The sequence below is a fragment of the Cryptomeria japonica genome, chromosome 10, assembly GCF_030272615.1.
Source record: "Cryptomeria japonica chromosome 10, Sugi_1.0, whole genome shotgun sequence".
Taxonomy (NCBI): Eukaryota; Viridiplantae; Streptophyta; class Pinopsida; order Cupressales; family Cupressaceae; genus Cryptomeria; species Cryptomeria japonica.
This window is the reverse complement of record NC_081414.1, coordinates 179019012-179044235: the sequence shown is the minus strand read 5'-3', so window position 1 is coordinate 179044235 and position 25224 is coordinate 179019012.

The window sequence follows — 25224 nt, the reverse complement described above, 5'->3', positions numbered from 1 at the left end:
ATATACCAAAACCTAAGACCAAATGTGTAGGTCAGCTTACAAAGAATATTACAATTAAATAAATTACAAATGAATCAATATGTGATGAATGATATCGTCTCAATGCATTTACAATAATAACAAATCATCTCCATAATGTGTCGTGCTAATCTAGAATAGATAACGTTTGCCAGTCCATAACCTAGACATATTTGCCAGTAACAACAAATATGCAAACCTGATTAGACCAATGAACAAATCACCAAAACAAAGTGTCCAGACAATGTCTTCAACCTAACCAAGTAATCTCCAGATGATAACAGATCATCCTTAGTGTCGGTGAACAATATAACCTTCCGATGAACCAAATACTAGTGACTGTGCATAAGTCGCTGAACATGTCGGTGAACATAACCAAATATCTCCAAGTGCTGATAGGTGTTGAAAAGTGTTGACATCAATGAAAAACCAAGTTCAACACATCCAAAATACCAACAACATCTATGGATCATGGAGGAAAGGCATACCACCTGAATTATCTATACCTCTGATGTACTAACATTGAATTCAAGCCCAATTTCTAGGGCCTTCTTACACCTAAGGATAGGTCCAAAAGTTTCAATTTGATCCCTTCCCAAATGGTAACAAGGATCATACAAGAAGAACTCCACACCTTAAGGTTGTAACTACTCACACTCCTCTAGACTAGCACCTACTCAAGATGAGTAAATAGCTTCAACATTCCCAAAATGCCTCACCATGACTCTTCCACTTGGGGGCCTTAGATTTGGCCAATTTAATTACATCAAGGACCTATTCCAAACATTTTTTTTGGACTTAGGCATCAATTCCCTATACCTCCTTTGGAAACCTACCCCCTAGGCTAGTAGCCCTCCTAGACTAGTATTTTGCCTTTAACTCAAAAATACTAAACACAACCTAGAAAAATATTTACCACTCTAGATAACCTTTATGGAGTTACACTCATCCCCAAAATGGATTGGTAATATCTGTAGCCTAAAGGTTTGAATCCCTTAGAAACCTAGAGGCCTAATTAAGGCGATTAGGCCTAATTTACAAAGCAACACCCCTTTCTAGATTCCTAATTGCAAAAGAAACTTCATGAGTATGTTTGGGATTGTAAATAACCTCTAATTATAGGGTTACATTCCTAGAATCCAGCACTATAACATTTTAGGGTGACTATCCTAATTTTGTCTAGTCACATAGAGATAACTACCTAGTTTTGCATCATACTCTCCACAACCGAGCCTTCCCTACAAAACCCCATGGAAACCTTAATTTAAATGAGACAATACTCCATTCCACCAAAGGAAAGAACTTCTAGAGGAAGGGTTCTCCCTACTCACAAAAGATCAAATCCTTAGATTATCGCCAAAGAAAATTTTATTCAACCCTCCATCTTCTCCATGAGTTATTTTGACAAATTCAATCCACACAAGGACGTACAACCTCTGCAAACTCAAAATTTATGGGAAAAACATAGTTTTTAGTATTTTATTGCATTCAAATTTCAATCCATAGTAACTCTAACCTTGGGAATCATGTCCATAAGGTACATAGCCTTTTCCAATGGTTAAAAACTTAATTTTGAATAGGTTGGAGCCATTGAGAGGCTTACAACAAACAAAAGTGGAAAAGTTGCTCTTTTGCTTGCAAAAGTTGTATTTTTAAAAGAAGCACTTTTTGACAAAGTTGTCAATTCACACCAATTTGGGATCCACACAACATAGATCAACCAAACATCGCCTACACACCCTAAAATGCTATCAAACATCAAAACAAACATCAATCTACCCCTTATACACTAAATTGTCCAAATTGGCTTATCAAGTTGCCTAATTTGTGACAATAATTTACATTATGGGGTCTTTATTGGATACATGAAAAGTTTACAAACAAAAGACATTCACAATTATCCTAAGATCCTAATCTTCATCATTAGATCCATGAATTTTTTTTAAAGAAGTGCTCCTCCACCATACTCCCTGGGAGAAGAGATCTCAAGCCCACTTGAGATTAGAGTTTGAAGGTCTACGCCATGGTTAGAAATTTGTTTGTTCGTCATCCAAATTTCTTTAGAGCCTGGTTTTCCCTACCAAGCCACCAAATACTCTATGTATTCCATGTTCCTTGTCCTCTTTGTGACTCTAGTGTCTAGAACCTTTCTCAACTTTGGTGGATCATGCTTTGGAATATCATCATCTGCTACAACCTGCATTGGTTCCTCTTCTTCATTACCATTTCCTTTGTAAGGTTTAAGATCACACACATTGAAAATGGGTAACAATTCAAGATCAAGAGGAAATTGGATTTCATAAGCATTCCGCCCACATTTCTTCAAAATATGACATGGTCCAATCTTCCTCTACATGAGCTTGGTGTATTTGCCTTTTGGGAGTCCCTCCTTCTTCATGTTCCTGTGGTTTAACTTCTCTTGACTATGTATGAAACTTAGAGCCTGATTATCAGTAAACACTATGAACTCCTTTGGCAGTAAATAGTACCTCCACTTCTTCAATGACTAGAGTAAACCATACATCTCCAAATCATAGGATGAGTATCTCCTCTTGGCATCATTTAGTTTTTCACTAAAAAAGGCAATTGGCCTTCCTTCCTAATTGAGTACTACCCCAATAGCCATGTGGCTGACATCACATTCCACCTGAAATATCTTGTTGAAGTCTAGTAGGGAAAGGGCTGGTTGTTCTGCAACTTTCTTCTTCAAAGTCTCAAATGAGTCATCTGCCTCCTTGGTCCAACTGAACCTGCACTTTTGTCCTCCCTTTATGGTTTCAAGCATTGGTGCCCAAACATGACTAAATCTCTGTATAAAATTCCTATAAAAAGTTGCTAAGCCATGGAAACTCTAGACATCATTCATAGTTTTAGGTGTTGGCCAAGATAGTATAGCACTTACCTTCTCTTGATCCATTTTCAACTTGCCTTGGGATATTACAAAGCCCAAGTAGATGATCTCCTCCTACATGAACAAATGCTTATCTAGATTTATTATTACCTTCTCCTCATGTAGCCTTTTGAGGACCATATCTATATGTTTGAGGTTATCTTCCCTTGTGTGGCTAAAGATCAAGATATCATCAAGGTATACTATTACCAATTTTCCTATGAACTTTACTAGGAACTCATTCATCAACCTTATAAAGGTACTAGGGGCATTGTAAAACCCAAATGTCATTACTTTCCACTCATGTAACCCCTCATTGTTTTTAAAAGTTGTTTTACATTCATCCCCTAGCCTTATTCTAATATGATGGTATCCACTTTTTAGATCCATTTTGTTGAAATATTTTGCACTCCCCAAGAAATCAAGTAAATCCTCTATCCTAGGGATTGGGAACCTATACCTTATAGTTATCTTGTTGATGGTCCTTCATTCTGTGCATATCCTCCAAGTGTCTTCCTTCTTGGGTTCAAGGACTATCGATACTGCACATGGGCTTAGAATTTTGTCAATTAGTCCTGATTATAGTAACTCCTCAATTTGTCTTGCCATCTCTGCATTCTGGTCTAGAGTAAGCTTGTATGCTGCTTTATTTTGTAGGGTAGATACAGGGATCAGATCTAGGTAATAACTTATGTCTCTCAATAGTGGTAGGGATCTTTGCATTCCATCTGAGATGATGCCTTTGTACTTGTCAAGTAACTGTCTGACTATAGAGTCTATGTGCCTCTATCCTTCTTCTTTCCTTTCTGCAAACTGCTCCTTCTTTGTCACCTTGGACTTGGGAATGAGGGCATAGCAAACTGCATCCTTCTCGACAAACTTCTTAATGAACTACTTTCCTTATACCAATAATAATTTAGCATCTTTCCCCTTTGGTTCCATCTCATTCTCCATCAGGGGTAAGAGTTATATCACCTTACCATCCTTGGTGATTGAATAGGTGTTTCTAACCCTATCATGATAAGCCTTCAAATCAAATTGCTAGGGCCTCCTAAATAGGAGATGGCATGCATCCATCTTAGCTATATCAAATAGCAGTCTATCATTGTATGATCCAATCTGAAACTCTACCCAAGCCTTCTCTTCTACCACTGCTTGCTGACCTTGGGTGACCCATGAGACCTTGTAGGGGTAAGGATGTGGCAACCTTATCAACTTGAGCTTCTCTATCATTTCAATTGACACAAAATTTTTAGTAGACCTAGAGTCTATCATGACCTTGCATACTTTTCCTCCTACCTTCCAAGTAGTTTTGAAAAGAGACTTTCTTTGTGAGGGCTCCTTGTCAAGTACCTTCATGGTGGTCACTACTCTTCTCATCATCAGAGCCTCTCCTCTTTCAGGGTAGCCATAACTATCAAGAGAATTAACACTTTGATAGGTGTTTGCACTTGCCACACTTTGGCAATTAGATTCCTCCATCAAATTGCTCCTCCTTTCTCCCATCGAGCTTGTAGCCTTCTTCGGACACCTATTGGCCACATGCACTTCTTGGTTGCAGTTGTAATATCTAGAAGGTCCTCTACCTTGGGATCTTCCTCTAGAGAATGGTCTTATTCCCCTAAACTTTCCTCTTTGATTGTAGCCTCCTCCTTGGTTGTAACTACTCTCTTCTTTGGTGCCTTCTTGACTAGACCCACCTTTGTATCCAAAACCACTTCCTTTGCCCCTGAAAGGGATTCTTCCCCCTATTTGTTGTCACCCTTTTCCTCTACTATTTTGTTCCTTACTTCTCTTTATCTTTTTCCTCCACCTTAAGTGTCAACTGAAGACATTTTTGGACTGTCTCTGGGGTGTGGAGATTCAGATCTTCTTGGATGGCAAATCTTAGTCCATTGAGATATCTCGCCACCTTCTCATCTTCACTCTCCTTTACCTTTGTCTTCACACACAACTTCATGAGTTTCTCTGTATAGGAACTCATGTCCATCTCCTTCTGCTTCAAGTTTTGTCTTCTCTTATGCAATTGGACACTATAGTCCAATAGAACATAGGCTTCCTTCACTCAAGATATCATCTTCTTCCAAGTAGCCACTTTTCTCTTTCCCTCTTTCACCCTCTCATCTTGGATGAAATTCCACCAAGTCAGTGCAGCCCATTTCATTTTGGATTGGGCCATATTCACCCTTTGGTGCTCTAGTATGTCTTCACTCTCAAATAAACTGTCTAAGGAGTCTATCCACTCCATCACTATATCAGGATCCATCTTGCCTACAAACATTAGCAAATTCAACTTCAAATCCATTGTTGTTCTCTCCATGGACTTGAGGACACTCATCAGGGGTCTCTGGTCTGTAGGAACCTCTAGTTCTTCCTACGTAGGGATCTCCTCTTCATCCCCTTCTTCATCTCCTTGAGAGTCTCTCTCTCCCCTCTACACTTTGTCCTTCAACTTGTCCATTTCATCTCTCAAGGCCTAATTCTTAGCCCTGACTGCTCTTCTCTCTACCATCTTCTTCTTCACCAAGACAACTAACTTAGCATTGGTCATCCTTGATGGGAGATCTTGGGATCCCTCTTCCTCAGACATCTTGTCTTCTTCTCCGATCCAAAGTACACTCTGAAGATCTGATACCATTTCATGTAGAGGCCTTATTACACCTAAGGATGTGTCCAAAAGGTTCAATTTGATCCCTTCCCAAATGGTAACAAGGATCCTACAAGAAGGACTCCACACCTTAAGGTTGGAACTACTCACACCCCTCTAAATTTGCACCTACTCAAGATGAGTAAATAGCTTCAACATTCCCAAAATGCCTCACCATGACTCTTTCTCATGGGGTCCTTGGATTTGGTCAATTTAATTACATCTAGGACCTATTTAAAACATTGATTTTGGACTTAGACATCAATTCCCTATATCTCCTTTGGAAACCTACCCCTAGACTAGTAGCCCTCCTAGACCGGTATTTGGCCTTTAACTCCAAAATACTCAAAACAACCTAGAAAAATATTTACCATTACAAATACCCTTTATGTATTTACACTCATCCCCAAAATGGATTGGTAAGATCTGTAACCTAAAGATCTAAATCCCTTAGAAGCCTAATGGCCTAATTAGGGTGATTAGGCCTAATTAGGGTGATTAGGCCTAATTTACAAAGAAACACCACTTTCTAGATTCCCAACTGCAAAACCAACTTAATGAGCATGTGGGGGATGGTAAATAACCTCTAATTCCAAGGTTACACACCTAGAATCCACCACTATAAGATTTTAGGGTGAGTGTCCTAATTTTGTCTAAGGTAGTCACATAGAGATGCCTGCATAGTTTTGTATCATACTCTCCACAACTAAGCCTTCCCTTGAAAACACCATGTAAAATTTAATGTACACTGGACAATGTTGCATTGCACCAAAGGAAAGAACTTCTAGAGAAAGGAAGTGCAAGATATGGCCATCTTTAGGTAAAACCTAGCGAAACCCTTGTTTTTTGGGTTGTAGTAAGAAAATTGAAGGGTTCTCCCTACTCACAAAAGATCAAATCCTTAGACTGTACAAGGACGTACAACTCTGTAGACACATAATTTCTCAGAAAACCTCAATTTTTCTTTGTTTAATTGCATTCAAATTTCAATCCATAGTAACTCTAACCTTGGGAATCATGTCCACAAGGCTTATAGCCTTCTCCAATGGTTACCAATTGAATTTTGAATAGGTTCAAGCTGTTGAGAGGCTTACAACAACCAAAAGTGGAAAAGTTGCACTTTTGCTTGCAAAAGTTGCACTTTTTGAGAAAGTTATCAATTCACAACAATTTGGGATCCACACAACTTGGATCAACCAAAAATCACCTACACACCCTAAAATCCTATCAAACATCAAAACAAACATCAATCTACCCCTTATACACCAAATTGTCTAAATTGGCTTATCAAGTTGCCTAATTTGTTATAATGGTTTACATGGTGGGGTATTTATTGAATACATGAAAAGTTCACAAATAAAAGACATTCACAATGATCCTGAGATATTAATTTTCATCATCAGATCCATGATTTTCTTGTTGAAGATGTTCTCCTACACCACATACCATCAACCGATAAATTAGTTTCTTGTATGAACACCACATCAGAAGAATGAGATCTGATCAAATCTTGAATAGCCTTTTGTCTACGTTTAACCCCTTAACATTCTATTAGAGGACAATAATTTTTTTAGAAGGAGAGAAATGGGAGTCTAAGGTCTTCACAGTACTATAGTCCACCAAATTCTATCCTATAAGCTTAACCTTTTCTTCATCATTCTTCCTCCCCTTTGTAGTGAGGGGGGACTTATCAGTAGGACCATTTTCCTAGTGTTTTGTTGGATCCCCAATAATTGAGGTTTATCTTCCTTTAACAACCTCTATAGAGTCTTTATTCATATTAATTTCTAGGCCAATAACACTTTAAGAAATCGAAGCAACTTTACTACCATTAACATCCATCTCACCTGAATTCGACAAAAGGGTGTCTGAATCCATTTAGACATCTTAACTTGCATCTTGGGTGCCTCCATCAGGAGTAATAACCTTCTCATTATTAATTTTATTCATAACCTAAATATTTGAATCAGTAGGCATACCTACAAGTGCATTATCAAAATTTTCCAAGTCTTCTAAAGCATCAAATCTATAAAAAACCTCATCACTATGTCTGTCCTTAAGGGTTCTCTTCTCACCTCTTCCCCTAATTCTTTCTTTGGCTGAAATAAAACCTTCTTTATCTTTTCTAACCTACATTTTAACTTTATCCTACTTAGGTAATGGTCATGAGGATCCATTGTTTGTAATCCCTACATGGTTGGTTTTTGGACACATTCACTACAAATGCCCATATTCATGCCAAATTTGACAATGGAAAGGAAGGGTTTCATAAACTAATGGTTGGATCCAAGAGTAGAATCCTAGATGGATTTTCATAGAATCATGCAAAGGCTTACTTAAACAAAGTTCAACACATATGTGGGCATAAGTAATTACCATTTTGTCCATGGTTTGTCTCAAATGGCCAACATGCTTGCCAAGTTGTGTCGCGACTAAATTGAAAATATCATTTTTCCAAATTTCTAGGGGAACTAAGAAATCCTTACCCAAACTAGAATCTTTGATGGAAGCTCCTTAGAAAGATTAAATCTAGTATGCAATGGCTTAATAAAAAGACCCACTTGATTATAAAGATAGGGGCCTCCTTCAAATGCCCTATTTTTGTCTAACATGCATGAAAAGATCATCATAAAATAGCTATTAGCTGCTAATAACACCTCCATTTCTCCTTTTAGGTTCCAAGTATGTTGAGCCCACAATTCCAAAATGGGTAGAGATAGTTGAAGCCCCATGAACTTACATATTAAGGCAAGATTAGATGAGTAGTTGATGTCCTCCTCAATGAATTTTGGTTCGATCATAAGAATAGGTGTTTCATCGCTCTTATCAAGGAATCCATTTCTTTTTAAGGACTTAAAGCCCCTCCTTGAGTAGAAGATTCACCCATTGCAAATCGAGACATACCAAAAAGTGGTTATGTTAAGGCTGTTAAATAATTCTTTTATGTGTGGTAATGATAACATTAATATAATATATATGTGCATGATGTGATCAAAATTGTTAGTTGCTATGATTATTTGATTTTATATATGCTAACAAATTTTGCAGGCTTTCCTTTGGACTTGACTTGATTTTTCTTGTTACAATTCAATGTTCCAGATCTTGCAGCCATTACAAAATATGTATTGATTTGGTCAAATGGCAGCTAAAACAAATTGGAATATTCAGAAGAAGCACTTACACATGGAACTCTTTCATTGTGAATTTAACTACCTAAACATGTATCAATAAATTGTTTGTTCGATCCCATGCAATGGATATTTATGTGATAGGATAGGTGTGAGAAGTTGCATTCGTAATAGGACTCTTAGTTAGTTTGTGCTCCTATTTTAATTTTAATCAATCTCTCCTTAGATATTGTGATCGCGATGTACTAGTCATAGGGAATTTATATAAATAAGAAAACCATTTCACCTAAGAAGGTTACTGATTTTGTTATGTTCATGTTGTTAGTTGTGTTTCCTTTTATGAAGATCATCATCAATGAAGAATGATTGATTTCTGAGTTGAAGTTAATTTTGTTAATTTGTGATTGAGTATGTACCCAAGGGGACTCACTTGATGTGCAACACTGCTATAATTTTTGATTAAGACAAAACTAGGTTTTGAAGGGACCTGAAACCCTTTACAACCTGATTTTAAATGGGTCTAGAACCCTCAACTAGAATTTTGTCTTAACAAAAATAAATTGAAAGCACAGACAAACATGGGTAAAAATGTCTCCCATAGCCAAAAACATGGGTTTTAAATTAGGCTCCCACAACCTAAAACAAAAGCTACAAAAATAATAGCCAAAAGCCAGCCTAAAACCAACCCCCAACCAAGAACCATCAATATTTACACTTAGAGGTACTCTTGTGGGAGAGAGTCATGTCAAAAGAAGGCTTGGAGGACATAGCTTTCTTACCCTTAACAGAAATCCAACCCTCATCCACTTGCACTACCATACCATGCCATGCTAGCAAAAGACCACCATTATATTGGGAACGATTGCCCACAAAAAGATTCTCTACAATTATAGAGTCATTTGTTTTCCTCCCAATAGGCATAGCATTATCAGAAAAGCCACTAGATTTGATGGTCGAGATACTATTACTAGAAATTTTATCCTGATGCCCAATCTTTCTCTCTTTAGGGGTTTCAACATGACAATCTTTCACAACTTCAATAACCCCACCAATTGTGACCTTTAAAGAGGATGTCCCAAGACCCTATGAGTCCATTTCATCCACCTAAGAAAAACTTCTATGTTTCTTAGATTTCTAATCAACCATATAATGTTGTTGAAAAAAACCTTTCCACCACGTAGCATGCATATCATTTTTCTCAAATTGACATTGTGCTACCACATGGCCTGTTTTAAAATATCTTCTATACTTGAAGGGAATTCCTTCATAGTCCAAAGATTGAAACCAACAACCCTTAGAAGATTTGACTAAAATATCAGCAACTAACCCCTTTGAAACACCCATTTCAATCATAATTCAAGCAAGGGTGGAGTGAAAAATACCAGATGATACATCATCCACCATCAAAAAATCTCCAAGGGTTTCACCTAGTTCTTCTAAAAGAGGTTCAATCCATAAATAAAGAGGGAGATTAGGAATTCGAACCCAAATCGGGATCTTAATAAGCATTTTAGAAGAAGGGTTGAAATTGAAGTGCCAACGCTTAATCATCAACAAAAATCTGTCGTCCCCACTAAAATAATGATCATGGGAGATTTTATTTCTATCTTGAGCATAATCAAACTTTGCAATAAAGAACCCCTTAGCCATGGGAAAAATATGAACTTCACCAGTGATAAGAAACTCATAATGTTTAGAGATCTAGACAAGTAGCTGAGGGAGGTTGAGCCAAAAAAACCCTAAACCGACATGTCACGCCATGTTTGGACAAAACATAAACATTCTGATCAATTTCATCTTCCATCTCTTCTGTTAGATTAATGGAAATTACATTTGCAATGGGAATGAACCCACCACCAAATGACTGACTCCCGTGTCATGACCTCGGAGCCTCACCAATCTATCTTACCCCAACAACCGTACCAACGATGACATTTGGCAACTTTCTAGGAAGATGCACACCTTGTGGATTTTCAATGATAAGGGCACAGGGGTGGGATGAAACATTATTTGCAGCTTCACCCACATGGGAGGAGACATGCAAGCTTCCCACACTAGTGGCATTGCCACCAAGATCTACAAAAGGAGTGATAGAGGCTAAGGGTTTAGCTCGAGAAGCACCATCATCAGTTTTTGAAATTGATGTATGGGAAGGAAGAGCCATTGTAGACATGAGGGGAAGGCTAGGTCCACCTTTTGTTTCTTCAAAAATAGTTGTTAATATAATTAGATTAAAGTTTGTTTCATTTCTTGAAATAAGTTTTCTTAGTCGAGTACACAATTCATTTGTCATTTTTTAGTTTCCTTAGGATATTTGTTATTGTAGCTCCTTATAATATTTATTTCCATCTGTTCATGATGAGGAAGATTGGAGGTAGACAATTTACTATATACTAGCTCATATCTACAATACCTTTTGCCTTTTTGTGTTTGCTTGCATGTAATGTTTTCTCCTACATTGTTCTACTTGGTGTGTATTTTATTTATTTATTTTTATGTGGATGACACTTCAACACTTTTTTGGTATAACGATGTAAAGGGGTCAACCTTGTTATGACATTCTTCAATATGTATAGATTCCTTCTTCTATTTGTTGTAAATTGGCCTTTTTCATAACTATGCTTTTGTTGTGGTACATTTTTTTAATCTTTTGGGTACTATTTCTATTCTAAGTTTGGTGTTATCTTTTATCTTCAATGTTTAGATGAAATGATATCTAGCTTTTCTATAATTTATCATGTTATGGATGTAAGTTTTAAACATCTCTATTGTGGCGGAGAAATGTAGCATCATAACTTGTTATCCTTAACAATTTCACTCTAGCTTTACATATCATTATTTATGTGTGACTGATTATATGTGTATGTGCTCGATTTCATGACCATAATGGAAAGCTATGTTATTTCCTCTATTATTGGGCCTTTTTGTTATAATAGGGCACATCCCATCAATATGGACTCAGATTTTGTGGGATGAACTTGTAATCCAAGTGCAATTTTCATGATACAACCTTTCTTTATTACATCATACCAAAAAGTTATTTTGAAAAAGCTATAAGTTACATATAAATACAACTCCCTTTCCCATGTTCTAGAAATATAATCTAGCATATTCAAAGGGTGAACAAGCATATAGACATTCAAAAAACTAATAAACAAGTAAATTCCAAGTTCATGATTCAAGAATTCAAGAGTTTAAATCTACTAAAATAGTTATAATCAATTATGTCAAGTTATGTGTACGCAGTAACATGTTGTAGGACTTCATTATTATGATAACATGTTTTTTATCTTTTGGGTACTATTTCTATTCTAAGTTTGGAGTCATCTTGTATCTTCAATGTTCAGATGAAATGATATTTATCTTCTCTATAGATTATCATGTGTATGGATGTAAGTTTTAAACTTCTCTATTGTGGGGGAGAAATGTAGCATCAGAACTTGTTAACCTTAACAATTTCACTGTAGGTTTACATCTCATTTTTAATATGTGACTGATTATATGTGTATATGCTCAATTATATGACCATAATGTAAAGCTAGGTTATTTCCTCTATTCTTAGGCCTTTTTGTAATCCAATTGCAATTTTCACAATACAACCTTTCTTTATTAGATCATACCAAAAAGTTGTCTTGAAAAAGGTGTAAGTTACATATAAATACAACTCCCTTTCCCATGTTCTAGAAATATAATCTAGCATATTCAAAGGTTGAACAAGCATATAGACATTCAAACAACAAATAAACAAGTAAATTTGAAGTTCATGATTCAAGAATTCAAGAGTTTAAATCTACTAAAACAGTTATGATCAATTATGTCAAGTTATGTGTATGTAGTAACATGTTGTAGCCTTTATGTGAGATTATATGAGAGGATTTCATATGTAGGGTAATATAGTGGCATTTTAGCATTTTCCATTTGTTAAACCTCTTTCGTTGTCAGGGCACACATCCTATCTCATTATTGTAGTCACAAAATTGTGAAAACTACATGAGGTTTGAGTTAGGTAGCCCCTATATAAAACAATCATGTTTTTCATGTTTTATGTGCGTATAGGGATACAATTCAAATAAATGATTTTATAGAAAAGAAAAGTAGAAATCAACAAACAATCTAATATTTTAAACTCATGAAAGCCTAAGGACTAAGGAACCTACCAACTATCACAATATTTCATAGAAAAGGAGTAAAATCATAGTGCCTATCTCTCCTTTGCAAATAGTAGCTAAGATTATTTGTGTTAGAATCTTATGATAGGAATTCTTACCTTATTTTACATTTATTCTAGCATAACAGCCACTTTTCTGCACATTTGAAAGATGCAAAAACATATAGAAAGATGATGGGCCATGTAGAATAGAATCTGCTATCTAGGATATAAGAATACAACCCCATGCGCGAAAGAAAAAATTATAAATCTATTCATAGTAGATATTACAAACAACCTATCTTATCTAAAATAATGAGTACTCACATTAATAGTTTATCTTCTATTAAAGGAATGTGAATTCACTTAAAGAATATTGAGGTCAAGTTTCTTTGATCTTTAATGCACATAAATATAGACCATCATATTATTCTTCTACATCTTACAACAAGATTCCTATTGATAAAATAGTTGTTGATGAATATATTATAGATTATTAATATTATGATTCTCATACACATAAAATATAGAGGCTTGTGTGCATAATATTTAATCAAGAGTTTCATCTTCTTAATCTCCTACCCTTATGATGATATTTTGTGGTGAAGATATTTGAATTAAATTATCGTTAAGGTCTATTTCATGTTGTGGGATAAATCATGATCATATTATTTATTTTATCTTTATAGGTACCATGAATCAAATACAATAGAGGTAGTTGTAACTCTTATCTCTTAAGTAATTAAAGGTAAATTTTTATACATTAGGACACATATAACTAATGGATTATTGATTCAAATTTAATGGTCTTTTATGTTACATATGGAAGTTACACATTTAAGGAACTACATATCTATGCCATATAATTCCTTGTTCTTATATATATTTTATTTTACTATCCACATGTTGGTTCGATAACTTGAGATTATATATGTCAATATAGATGTAGCAAGATTATGAAATAAAGAAAGAATTGTTAAGTAAAAAAATTAATTCATGAACAAATGAAGTCAAATCATAACAATAAATGATTCATAAATATTGAAACATCAATTGATCCTTATAATATTATTTGCACTTGGTATGACTTTTTTTTAAATTATTTGAAAAATTTCTTCATGGTATAGTTCTTAGAAGGTTTTCTATAATTTAAAATTATTTTTTGGTGAGATAATATATTGGTTGAAATTAAAAAATGTTAATAATCTTGCTTTGAGAATTCATCAGGTCATGTGCCTAGTAAGGGTACAAGATATATGGGTAAAGAAGAAATTATAGGTGTAGCTCTTCCACAATTGATGTTTTGTACTTGAGAATAACTCTTTGTAAATAAACATAATATTATTTCAAGGTCAACTTTTACTTTGTAAAAAATTCATGAGATTCATATAATCCTATTATAGAGTAACTTATTCACTATGCATTAGGTTCTTATAGCCCAACTCTTAAAGATCTACCATACAAGTGTGAGAAATATATTCATACTAAATTCATCAAGGATATTAGAAGAACAAAAGGAATTATAAAATTAAATATGTGAAGCAATCAAGCTATTAAATATCATCATTTCTTCTACCAAATTAAAAAAATGATATTTTTCTAAATAACAAGTCTTTCATGTTTAAGGACATCCATCATTGATTCCAAAGAAAAATTTGATGGTTCATTAGATGTGAAATCAACATATCCAACAACTGCCAAAGATTAAAATTTGGGTTTGTAGGAAAATTCTTGTAGTTCTGCTTAATGGAATGAATTATTCAAAAATAATAAATTTCAATCAAGAAGCAACTAATGTGATTGAAAACGAGAATAATGTCATTGAAAAGGATGATGTTACCTTTCTAGATATTTATGATCTCTATTATTTTCCATGATCGATTGAAGAATGGGATAGTCTATTCATATGATTTTTCACTTATATTTGTTCCTACATGTCAAAATTATATTTCTCATATCATGCTTGTTGTGTCTTTTTATCCTTTTTTCGTACATAGAGGATCTTATTATTTATTACATTATATATCTCTTTTATTTTTACTATTTATGGTTATATTATTTATCTTTTTTAGCTTCAATATTTTCTACTACATAAAATTTGTATTGCGTGTTTTAAATCTTGGTTTAAATTTTCACCTTTTTATATGATACTATTATCATATGTCACATTGAACACCTTATGTGTATGTTTCTCTATGTTATGTGATCTTATGAAGTTTTGATTGATCATTTTCCTCAACAAAATTATTTACATTTTATGATCACCTTTTGTACTTAAAGTAACTTATCATTCTCTTAAATATATCACATCATGTATATATCTTACATGATCTTTAACTGGTTATAGTGATTAGATATCCTTGTTTTATAGGCAAGTTTCTCATTATGTATAGATCTTAAGATTACAAATTACGATCCTTATGATGAAACTTATTTGTGTACATGGTAATATGATCTTTCCTTTTACATTTCAGGATGTTCTCCTATAATTTGTGTATGCCATAAACAACATTCAATACATACATTTATGGTTTACAAACTTAAATTATCCTATCTTCCCTATTTAATCATCCTTGTTTATTTTTTCTAAATGTTTTTTGTAATCTTATCCATATACCTCTATTCTTATATTTTTTTCATATTATTCTATATTTTATATCTAGAATATATGACTATCCTTATTGTTTGTCTATTGTAGGGTGAGTCCTTTAACATAATTTGATGACTATCTCTAGCTTATCATATTGTATTTTTCTATAATAGAATACGTTATCATGCTTACAATATTTTCCTTTGACTCCTTGGGTCCTTAATATAGAATGTATTTAAAGGGGTCATATGTATCACTAATGAACATTTCTTAATAGTTATCTTGTACAATGATAGATACATAGTAAGTCCCACTTAAAAAATATTTATAGAACCCTTCCACATTTTATGATGATTGAGACTTTCTATCATTTTTTCATAAGGAAAAAAATCTTATCTTAGTTTCTTTATAATTTATTTTACTTTCTCAAAATAGTTCCTCCTCAATCAAGTTGAAGTTGATGCTAGTTCCAAATTGTATAACATACATTACTATTTTTTGTTTTTTTTGTTTTTTAATTTATAAGAATTTAGGTTAATCATTTGATATTTGTTTGCATCTATTTTATTATGTGAAAGTGAGGGGGAAATGTATTATGTGTTATTATAAACAATCATTGTTTCACAGGCAAGTTACACATATTAGCTAGATTTAAAATGAGCAAATCACCAAATACTCTAATCTAGCTAAGCAATTTTGTAAAGACAATGAAATAAAGAACAAACAAATCAGCAAAAGGAATAAACAATCTAATCTAAACCCCCTTCATTAATATCATTCATGAATTCCATTGCTTCTTTTGCATAGTCATGTTGGGTGGCCTTAGTATCACGTTGGGAATTGGTCTTATTATTATGTTGGGAATTTGGCATAAGTGTGACATGATTATTTTCAAGAATATTGATTCTAAATTCGTAAGGATTGGATGGTCAATTTATATATTTAGGAAGAGGAGTATGAACGGTCGAGATTTGAAATATTTTTTACTGATAAGACGGTCAATATTACATGCACAACAAAGTTGACATTCAGGGAAGAGTGAAGAAGAAAGAGGAAACTATGAAAAGCAATATTTTAAGGATTAATATCTCAATTTCGAATTTATAATTAAGATTATTTAGATATTAAAAAATTTTAAAGTGAAAGATATTTATGACTGGAAAGTTGCCATTTTCTAAAGTGTGGAGGAATTAATGAATTGGAAAATTAAATAAAGGATATCCATTTACATTTCGAAGTCATAATTAGCCAATTGAATAAAATATTCAATTATCAGAAAGTTGAAATTGAATAATTTAATTAAATAATAAAAGATTATTTAATTAAAACATGGAGATTACAATTAATTAAATAATAAAGATTATCCAATTAATGTTAAAGGGGAATAATTAATTGATGAATAATTAGTAATGAATGTGAAAATGTGGATTAGGTTAATTGGGAAGAACAATAATTAAGTCAATTAAATAATTAAAGAACTATTTAATCAACAATTGGAATAATTAGTATGATGAGAAATGTGACATTTTTAGGTGTCTACAACTGCCAATAGTGGGAGTATGGCAAGTACTATAGTATTATAATTTAAAAAAATCTTAATTACTATAATTTTAAATTGTTGTTATTTTGAAATTATATTATTTTAATTATACTTATGTAATATTAACTATAATTATAACTTAATAAAATAACAATTTAATAATTATAAAATTTTATAATATAAATATTAGATTAAAGTTTTGTTTTTTTCAATAAGTAAATAGCTGCAGAGGGCCAGCACCCTTGTATTAAATAAGAAAGAGAATACAAGGCCTGATTCAATAAGTGCGGTAGGGGGAAAGAATCAGGAAGAAAACCCCCTATCATAGCCCTAATCCATGAAAAAGAGAAATCAACACAGGACTGGATGAGGTCAACAAAATGCTGACATCTTAAAGACCTCTTGAAGATGCAGAGGTCATAAGACAAAAATAAACAATCTCAAAAGGCAGAGAGACCAAAGTTCTTAGCCTCAACTGGAGTCACAAAGAGTCATTGGAAGCATCTTCCATGAGCACATTGGTTGTATCTAAGACAATGGGACATTTAGGGCCACAATTCAAATGAGCTGCCGATTCGACCTTCTCTTTAGGGAGTCGATAGTCATTTGGATACCACTCTTCACCTAGCCCAAATCCCCAGTCGTTTCGATTCACCAGATCACAGTTCTCAAGGATCCCAAGGTCATCAGTCACCACTAAATCTTCACCATAGAGAAAAATTTCCCTTGAATTCAATGTGAAACCACTTTGTATACCAACCACTTTCAAAAGGAGCTTAATGTTCTTGGAGATGATAGGCCAAGTTGCTTGGACAGATGCAAAATCCAGAGAATTAACAATCACGAGCTTTTTTACCTCCACTTCGTTGCTAAGTGACATGTAGTAGTTTTGGGGAAGTAGAATTCTGATATTGACATCAATATTGTCCAATATAGCATCTATTTCTCCCAATAGGAGGTGCTTAAACATCATCTGGGTTAGCAGTATTGCTTGCTGATTACTAGTCCCCATGTAGATTAATATTGCAAGAAAAAAGGCTGGAATATCAGCATTGGCTCTGTAACTGGAATATTAGAGTAAATTCTTATTTACTAAATAATAAAAAAATTAATTTATGATAAAAAATTATTAAATTTGTTTTTTATATATTAAAATGATTAAATAGAAAATTATGATTTTCAAAATAATATTAAAAAATAGAATGATTTAAAAATTAATCTTTATTTGTTCATTTATCTATCTCTCTCCCTCTTCTCCTCTCTCTATATCTCTATCTCTCTAGCTCTATATCACCATATATATATGCTCTCCCTCTTCCTTTATATATCTCTCTATCTTTTACTTTTTTTTCTCTTCCCCTCCATCTCCTCTCTTTCTATCTTTATCTCCCCCTCTCCCTTGCTCCATCTCTTTTCCTCTCCTCCTCTTTTAATCTCCTCTCTCACATGCTCACCATATTGCAAACATAAAATGAACTTGTTTCTAATAAAATTTGATTATCTTCTCAATTCAAAGGTTTCATTTCAGTCATGATTGAGTCCTTGTAAATGGATGTGTAGTAGATTTTAAGCTATCACCCTTCAATTAAGTCCTTTATTGTACAAACAAATGGCCACAAATTGACCTCATGAACTACATAAATATATCCAAAAAATAGACCAAATTTTCCCCAATTGATCTTCCATGCCTTTTCAACATACCCATTGCACACCAAAGTGCAATTGCTAATTTATGTTGTTTTATTAAAATAAGAGTTGTAGTTAATATTACATAAATTTAATTATTCTAATATAATTTTAAATCAACAATGATTCAAAACTATAATGGTTAGGTGAAGAGGGCACAAATAAGGGTTTCCATATTTCAACAAAAATCAGGTTCTTCCCAATCCAGAAAAAAGAATTCTCTAAAGCCCTAGCTCTCGCATCAACATAATCAAATACAGTAATGAAAGATCTAGTAGATATCAATTGAAAGTAAAGGACCCCAAGATATTTATTATGAAATTTACGATGTAGTTTAGAAAGATTAATAGTATCACCCCATACCTGGATAATAATTGCAAGTGAATGTAAATCATGAGCTTTCTTAGCCAAAGGGTTCTCAACTATGTCAATTAACGGGACTAGAAACAATACCTTTTCCCCCTTTATACTGGGGTTTAAAGGATTGTCATTCTTTAAAGGTAGAACATCCTTGTTTGAACGAAGAGAACCTGAACTGGGTTGGCCCACATGTGAAGAAACCACACCCACAAATGATGTATTAGCCATATCTAACACAATTGACTTCTTAGGGTTAGAGTTTTGTACCACATCCTTCCAAGATATGTCTGTATTCTTGTCGTTCCTCCCATTCCCTAGCTTTCGTCTATTACATGTTGTCGAACAATTACCATTGTTATTAAGTTAACTTGTGTACTGCATATTTCTCCTTTGGTCGCAAAAAAAGCCTTGAAAGTACTTGGAAACCAGCTTCAATAACCTTGTGTTCTAGTTTAACTACCCCATGTTTGTCAGAGATGACATTCATGAACATATTCCTTAAATCTTCAGATACTAAACTTTCAATGTAGCAATGTATGTATGCCCTAGGATCTTCAGCAAACACAACTCCCTTTGGGATGTTTGAAAATGCACCAATGGAGTCATCCAGTTTTGCTATCTTAGGGATGATTTTGAAAATGGGTCTAGGGAATTTTATGTTATCCATAATAGTAGGGTTTGCAATGAATTTGGGAACTGAAGATGAAGATGCCATTGTATAAGATAAATACCTTTTAACTGAGAAATCCTTGAATGCTCTCAAAAACCTTTGCTCCTTCACCTTTGGGATGCCTTTTCCCAATTTTGCTCTCCTTTGAATTCTTGAATGCTTTGGTGAATTGAAATGAGAAGTTCAAGTGCTTTATAACGAAAAAGTTAACTTACAACTGGAATAAATGCTTCACCTATGAAGTGACCATTCCACATGTATGCCGGTAAAGAAGAATTATAACTTCTTACCACCAACTAAGGGTAAATGCATGATTTTCAATTACTTGCCTTACCCCTAAGGGTTATTCATTGTTTCTTTGAATAGCTTTTCCATAACCTTGATTGGTTTGAGTTCTACATTGATTAGATAAATGTCCAAATCTACCACAAACATAGCATTTCACATTCATTCTGCAATTATCTGAGTTATGACCATTTTTATTGCATTTGGAACATTGACCGATGGATGCATGTGAGATTTGATTAGAATGATCATGGGATGGAGATTACATTAGATGATAAGCCTTTGCTTGAGTTTTCTGTTTTAAGCAATAATTAGCATGTTGATCCGTTTGTTTCAAAAACACTTCATGCATTGTTTTCTCTGTAGATTGTTTTTTCTAATTCTATCTTTGTATGAAACAGATTCTAAAAACAGTTCATGTGCTATTTTTTAATATTGTTTTTTAAGTGTTTTTTGTTTTTTTGTTTTTCCTTTACAGTCCATGTTTGAATAAGAAAAATAATGCTAAATAGATAGCTTGATGTGTACTTCTTTGTTGATAGAAGAAATACATTGAAAAGGCTATGCCAACGGTGATGACCTACCTTCTCATAACTATCAATTACCAATTACCAGTGACAAAGCCAATTATCAACTTCGGTGATGTTTTATTTTCTATTGTGGTGTATGTTTCTACACTCTATATTTTTAATAACTCAATATTTCACATCATGGATTGAATAACTATAAGAAACCCCCCTCAAAAAAAGATATAAAATCTTTGCGAATATTTATTTATTTTGGATAAAAATAATAATTTGTATTGGGGAATTTTTTACATCAAATTTTTTTGGTAGAAAATCTTGGCAAATCTTAAAAAATAATACATATGGATTAATTACTATTGTGAATAATTTCACTAAAAAAATTAAATTATCATAGAAAACTAGAGGTCTAAGGTGGAAAATATTAATGAGTTTAAAGGGTAGACATTACCTTATTTAGTTACTACGATTAATTTAAATTAATCTAATACTCTTCTTTGTATTTTGTTAGATAAAATGTACTTAAATTTGTAATACTCATGGAATGCAATGATGGTCATTAGGTTATATTTTAAATCAATGGTGGCAACTAAAGATTGCTGATAAAACCCTAAAGTAACTAATAATTATGATGTATTATTGGCGAATTAATTTAATTTTTAACAATAAATTATTAATTTTTGGTGAATTTGATCCAATCATGTATCGAATATTTTGGCGAATCTTTGAGCTAAAAAATTTAATAAAATAAATTCTATGATGATTTAAATAAGACAAAAATAAAATTTAATAAAAACATAAGGATTAAGGTCACCTTAAAACTTGAATTATTAGCCTTAATAAACTTATTTAACATTAATATGTAATATATATGTTTCTATGTTTGACTTTTTGATATCAATTTAGAAATTTAATTAATTTAAAAATTTTGTTTATAATATTAATTAAATATATTTTTTACAACTATTATTATTTTTTTAAATATCAAATAGAAGACATTGAAATGTCCAAATTATCATACAAATTTGGTATAAAGAAGATTTGAAAACACTCTATGCAAATTGTTTTTAAAGGTATTTTTCTTTCTTTTCTTAAGTCTTGTATGAAACAAATTCTAAATATGTCCATTTATTGTTTTCTTCCTAGATATATTTAATTATTTTTTTCTTCTTTCCCAAATTCTAAAAAGTTTTCTTTCTAGATTATTTACCTGTTTTTTTTGTTTTTTTTTTTCAGCTTTGAAAAATAGTCCATGTATTATTTTCTTTGTAGATTGTTTTCAATTTTTTTTTTCTTTCCTTATCATCTTGTATGAAGTAGATTATGTGCCTTTGAAAACTATTTTCTTTCTAGATTGTTTTTTAAGTTTTTTTTTTTATTTCCTTTTCATTTTGTATGAATCAAATTATGTGCCTTTGAAAATGCAATTTTCTTTACAATAATGATAATTTACATTTGTAAAGAATTTAACTCTTATTATTGAATTTAATTTTGTTTATTGGCTTAGTATGAATAGATTTTGTTTAATATGCTTCAAAATAATTTTAATGCTATTTTAATTTTACCTTTGTATAAAATTTAATTTTTACTATTTTTTTTCCTAGATTTGAAAAATAGTCCATGCACTATTTTCTTTCTAGATTATTTTTTAAGTTTTTTTTTTTATTTCCTTTTCATTTTGTATGAATCAAATTATGTGCCTTTGAAAATGCAATTTTCTTTACAATAATGATAATTTACATTTGTAAAGAATTTAATTCTTATTATTGAATTTAATTTTGTTTATTGGCTTAGTATGAATAGATTTTGTTTAATATGCTTCAAAATAATTTTAGTGCTATTTTAATTTTATCTTTGTATAGAATTTAATTTTTACTATTTTTTTTTTTTTTGATAAAAGTGGAATACTCCACTAAATTTTACTTATATCTTTTTCTTTTTACATAGGATTCAAAGAGCATACCGAAGGAAAGAACCTTGGGAAGAAAACCGCTGGTCATAGCTCATAAAATAAACCTATACTAAGAGTTTATAAAATGAACCACTTAAAAAATGCGAACACATATACAATCAGTTGCTTAAAAAAGTGGTCACATGTGAAAGAGAATTTACATAATATCTTATGGTGCATACAAATCCACTGGAGATAAGAAGGAAGAAGACAAATTAAACTAGAGCCTTGCTCAAGAACTCGCAGACCAAAACCACCTACTCAAATGCTCTGAGAGGCATGAACAAAGTGCAGAAGCCCAGGAGCATGATATCAAGGAATAGAAGACCAAGAACTAGACCCTTCCAATTGTGGAGAAGGAGGCACCATCTGAATAGGAGAGACCCAAATTAGCGAAGAGCGAACAGTGGACATTGACTCTAAGAGAAAATGAATTCCTACAAATTTATTAATAGCTATAGCCAAATAGTCTGGTGATACATGGTCTAACAGAGCAACTAAAGCAAATAATGTATCATCATATAAGTTAGATATCAAACCATTCCTTAAGCTTGAAAGGAGTTCCCCATGCCAACTTGAAGATAATAACTGAGAACAAGAGATAAAACCAACATAATCAAAATCACCAAATTCAAAATGATAATTAGAGAGAACACTGTCCAAATCAACAAAAGTGTAGAAATGGGGGCTAAAGTATGTATCAAAGATTGCCCCAATCGTATCAGAATCTAGAAGCACATCCATACATACAGTGAGAAACCGAGAAGCAATATCCACAAGAAAACAACCTAAGTTATCCGCAATCCATTGCTTTCCCAAAAATTTGCGAAAAGCTAGAGAAAAATCCACCGAATGAATGTGAAACATATGCACAAGCTTTTCATCATCCAAAACAAAAGAATATTGGAAATAATAATGTTTATGAGGCATTAGAATGCAATAGCCCACATATGCCATCAAAAAAGACAATGCAAAGCCAAGCGAGCAGAGGAGAATAAAAGAACACAAAGTCATCATAAGGGAGTAGCGTAACCATGAAAGGTCAGCACAATAAATTACTCGACACTAATGAAAAGTGAATGCAAACTGAAGTATCCCTCCACCCTAATGTAAAATGATGACAATCCATACGAAACAAATAGCCGATCATGATCATTAATAAACCAAGATATCAACATGAGAAAAATCTTACAACAGCCCTAAAAAAACTATCACAAAATGAATATGAGGAAAACATATGAAAAACTGTGCAAACATCAAGGGAGGACAATAATGAAAAACTCAGAGGAGATTACAAACGTACAAGAAAAACCTCCCCCACACACTAAAATAACGCAACCAATACTTGCAATAAAAGCAACATGTACAGGAATAGTGATTAAATAGAAATGTAGTCATTGCATTCTGAAACTATAATCATCAGCAAGAGTACATGAGTAAATATTCTTTAGATTGGCAACAAGATATGATAATAAAGAATCCATAGACCACAAAAACCAACCCTATAGAGAAAGAGAGGCCCGAGCCCTATCTGAGGTTACACACAAACATGCAGATATAATGAAGTAATATCCCAAATGGATACCACTACTTTAAACTACATGGGTAAATGAAAAACTATAGGTAAGGCACAAGATCATACTTCTCTAGTCGAATTGATATCAGTTAAACCAGATGAGGAGGAAGAGAATCGGAGGCTACCCCAACCAATTCTTGGATATCCTCATCCAAAGCTTTATTAGCCAGGAAGTCAGCCACCTTATTAGCTTCTCTAAAATAGTGAGACATAGTGAAAGAATTAAACAACTCAAGCTGATCAAGAATCTTATTCAACCAATACTTTAAATGCCAAGAGTGGGAAGAAAAATTTGTAACCATGTAGAAAACTACCTAAGAGTCGCCCTCAATAAAAACATCCAACAAATGTAATGAAAGAAGGAAATCCAGTCCTAATGAAAGAGCATGTAGTTCAGCCACATTGTTAGTACCATAAGCAATACATTTACATTGAGCTAAAATGATAGCTTCCCTATCATCAGAGACCATAATTCCAATAGCATATTTACTAGGGTTGCCATGAGAGGCACCGTCAAAATTCAATTTAACTTTGGAAATCAGAGGAGGCAACCAAACAACTTCCTTTCCATTAATTGGAGGTCATGACTGAAAAAATGCACCACTTCGAGGAAGTTTTTGCAAGGCTACCCAATTATTAGACACCCAATTATCCCAAGGAGTATAAGTATTATGTGACCTAGAGCCTCTATAGATGAAAGCCAGAATAGTTTCAGAAATCAACATTTCAATACCGCAAAGCACCTCATGCCGAGGGGAGGATAGTTTCTTAAAAATCCTATTGTTCCTGTGTAACCATATTTTCCACATTAGAATAGAGGGAGCAATAATCCAGAGAGAAGCATAAAATGCAGATGGATATAAAAGAGGCCAACTCATAAAAAGAGAGCTAAGGTCCTTACTTAGAGAAAACTTCCAATTTAACTTGCTAAACAACCAATTCCATCGATGAGTAGCAAAGGGACAATGTAGCAATCGATGATCCACTGATTCAAGAGACCCTCCACACAGAACACAATGAAAAACCATAGTAATACCCAACCTATCTAATCTCATACTAGTAAGAATTCTATCCTGAATAGCCAGCCAAGCAAAAGCCCCTGCTTTGGGCAAGCAGGCAGCATGCCAGAATAGTTTAAATGGCAAAACTTCCTTCTTAACATCTAAGGATAAAAAATTATAACTTTCTTTAACCGAATATTCCCTAGATTTT